Raw genomic sequence first — 4,093 nt, 5'->3', positions numbered from 1 at the left:
AGCTGGTGTAACGGATTCAGGTTTTTAGTCCTACTTGCTCGCACACGCCTTTTCAGTTCTGCCCACAAATGTTCTATAGGATTGAGGTCAGGGCTTTGTGATGGCCACTCCAATACCTTGACTTTGTTGTTCTTTAGCCATTTTGCCACAACTTTGGAAGTATGCTTGGGGTCATTGTCCATTTGGAAGACCCATTTGCGACCAAGCTTTAACTTCCTGACTGATGTCTTGAGATGTTGCTTCAATATATCCACATAATATTCCTCCCTCATGAAGCCATCTATTTTGTGAAGTGCACCAGTCCCTCCTGCAGCAAAGCACCCTCACAACATGATGCTGCCACCCCCGTGCTTCACGGTTGGGATGGTGTTCTTCGGCTTGCAAGCATTCACCTTCTTCCTCCAAACATAACGATGGTCATTATGGCCAAACAGTTATATTTTTGTTTCATCAGAACAGAGGACATTTCTCCAAAATGTATGATCTTTGTCCCCATGTGCAGTTGCGAACCGTAGTCTGCCTTTTTTATGGCGGTTTTGGAGCAGTGGCTTCTTCCTTGCTGAGCGGCCTTTCAGGTTATGTCGATATAGGACTTGTTTTACTGTGGATATAAATACTTTTGTACCTGTTTCCTCCAGCATCTTCACAAGGTCCTTTGCTGTTGTTCTGGGATTGACTGCACTTTTCACACCAAAGTACGTTAATCTCTAGGAGACAAAACTCGTCTGCTTCCTTAGCGGTATGACGGCTGTGTGGTCCTATGGTGTTTATACTTGCGTACTATTGTTTGTACAGATGAACGTGGTACTTTCAGGCATTTGGAAATTGCTCCCAAGGATGAACCAGACTTGTAGAGGTCTACAATTTTATTTCTGAGGTCTTGGCTGATTTCTTTTGATTTTCCCATGATGTCAAGCAAAGAGGCACTGAGTTTGAAGGTAGGCCTTGAAATACATCCAAAAAAAAATTCAAAAAAGCTTTAGACTCAATTTGGCATGAGGGTCTGCGATACAATTGGATGGAAAATGGTGTTGGGGGAAAAACATACGACATCATTAAATCCATGTACACAAACAACAAGTGTGTGGTTAAAATTGGCACAAAAAAAAAACAGTCTTCCCACAGAGCTGGGGTTGAGACAAGGACACAGCTTAAAGTCCACCCTCTTCAACATATATATCAATAAATTGGCGAGGGCACTAGAACAGTCTGCAGCACCCGGCCTCACCCTACTAGAATCTGAAGTCAAATGTCTACTGTTTGCTGATGATCTGGTGTGTCTGTCCCCAACCAAGAGGGCCTACAGCAGCACCTTGATCTTCTGCACAGATTCTGTCAGACCTGGGCCCTGACAATAAATCTCAGTAAGACAAAAATAATGGTGTTCCAAAAAAGGTCCATTTGCCAGGACCACGAATACCATTTCCATCTAGACACCGTTGCCCTAGAGTACACAAAAAACAATACATACCTCGGCCTAAACATCAGCACCACAGGTAACTTCCACAAAGCTGTGAACAATCTGAGAGAGAAGTCAAGAAGGTCTTGTGTGTCATCAAAAGGAACATAACATTTGACATACCAGTTAGGATCTGGCTACAAATACTTTAAATCAGTTACAGAACCAATTGCCCTTCATGGTTATGCGGTCTGGGGTCCGCTCACCAACCAAGAATTCACAAAATGGGACAAATACCAAATTGAGAGACTGTGTGCAGAATTCTGCAAAAATATCCTCTGTGTACAACGAATGAACCTGGAGAAGAGCACCCTAAACAAGCTGGTCCTGGGCTCTGTTCACAAACACAAACAGACCCCACAGAGCCCCAGGACAGCAACACAATTACACCCGACCAAATCATGAGAAAACAAAAAGATAATTACTTCACGCATTGGAAATAATTAACCAAAAAACAGAGCAAACTAGAATGCTATTTGGCCCTAAAGAGAGTACACAGTGGCAGAATACCTAACCACTGTGACTGACCCAAAATTAAGGAAATCTTTTGACTATGTACAGACTCAGTGAGCATAGCCTTGCTATTGAGAGGGGCCGCCGAAGGCAGACTGGCTCTCAAGAGAAGACAGGCTATGAGCCACACTGCCCACAACATGACGTGGAAACTGAGCAGCACTTCCTGACCTCCTGTCAAATGTATGACCATATTAGAGACACATATTTCCCTCAGATTACACAGACCCACAAAGAATTCGAAAACAAATGAGAAACTCCCATATCTATTAGGTGAAATACCAGTGTGCAATCACAGCAGCAAGATTTGTGACCTGTTGCATCAAGAAAAAGGCAACCAGTGAAGAACAAAACACCATTGTAAATACAACCCATATTTATGTTTATTTTCCCTTTTGTACTTTAACAATTTGTACATTGTTACAACACTGTATATAGATATGACATTTGAAATGTCTATTCTTTTGGAACTTTTGTGTTCACTGTTAATTTTTCCTCTCACTTTTGTTTATTGTCTATTTCAAAGTAAACATATGTTTCCCATTCCAATAAAGCCCTTAAATTTAATTGAAACAACTTGAGAGGGGTCAAGAATAAGGTGAGAGGGGTCCGGGACAAGGGGTGTGTTCATAAATTCAATCTGGAGTGCCAGAGTGCGCTCAGAGCATTTGTAAATTCATAGCATTGTCAGATTGTCAGTTTGTAAATTCAGCGCGTTCAGAGCGCACAACTGCAGTCAAGCACCAAGCGAAGTGGCTAACATTGGCTAGCTTGCAAGCTACTTCCAGAAATAAATGAGAGAACATCTCACTTTGACCATTTTACTTGCCCAAGCAGAGCTGGTTAGGCTGTTTTCATGTTACTAGGGTGTTGGTGACTGCAACTGTGCTGCGGGCAACAACTTAATTATGCTTTATTTTGCCAACGCTTACTGACACCGGCCATATTGAAATGGTGTTGTGCGTTTGTAAATTCATGAGTTATTCTGCGTGAGAATGCTCTGAAATCAGAGTAGATAGCCATTGAATCTTACGACGATACAATTTGGCTAAGAATTACATAAATAATCATGTTAATAAACGTTGGGTAGTTAGTGAATATACTGCCGGGCAAGTTTGATGTATTAGTAGCCAACTAACGTTAGGTAACTAGCTAACATATGGTATATATTGCTGTAATGCTATGCAGTTTGTAAGGATAGCGTAGCAAACAAATTGTCAGTCAACGTAATTTATTTGAAAAGGCATTACTTTATTACACTTTTCAAAATGTTCTTAACATTTGTCATAATTAGTTAAAGCAATTCATTTGTATCTGCTCTCGCCTGACTTCGGCTGCATATTTTCTGCCATTTTCTTAAAATCGGAACAGTTATGAAGCCACACCCATGTCCTGAAGAATGGCCTTAGCTTGGGTGCTTGACTGCGGTTGTAAGGTCAGAACGCTCAAATCAACCATACTCCTCCACCCGAACAATCCAGTGTGTGCAAACAGACAATGCTCTGAATTTATGAGCACACTCCCAGCACTCCGGATTGAATTTAAGAACACACACGAAGAAGTCTTAAAATGTCAAACTACTCATTTGTTATTCTAACTAGATAGCAAGAGGTTGCATAGCAACAGCATTAACTTCCAGTAGACAGATGAAGAGCTAGTAAGCTCAACTGAAAGGATACTGTAATGACCTGACTAGATCATAAAGGAACAATTGTCCAGACAGAGGATTGGGTTTACGAATTGACGGTTTATTAAACCAACTTTACACAGGCTACTCTTTGGCCGTAGCCCACGCCAAATAAATGAAAGACAAGCCAATCGTGACCTTCTCTTGTGAAGCCCAGACGTAAGAGAGAGAAAAAAGGCTAAACCTGGTCTTAACTTCCAATGCTCCATCCCCCTGCCGAACCCCCCTCCGCCAACCGCCAGGATGACCGGCATCAGAACATTCCAGGCATTCCCGTGATTGGCAGATAGCAGGTTGATTGGCATGTCGGACCCCGCGAACACTGGGTACTGGTAAGTACAACACAACCACCTACTAGCCTAACACATAACACACAGCTGTCTGTGTGTATACTCAATTCACGTCACAAATAGTACGGTTATTATGGGTATTCG

Source organism: Oncorhynchus tshawytscha, linkage group LG19 (genome assembly GCF_018296145.1).
Source record: "Oncorhynchus tshawytscha isolate Ot180627B linkage group LG19, Otsh_v2.0, whole genome shotgun sequence".
In the NCBI taxonomy this organism is placed as follows: Eukaryota; Metazoa; Chordata; class Actinopteri; order Salmoniformes; family Salmonidae; genus Oncorhynchus; species Oncorhynchus tshawytscha.
The sequence above is the reverse complement of the archived record's forward strand: the minus strand, read 5'-3'. Positions refer to the sequence as shown.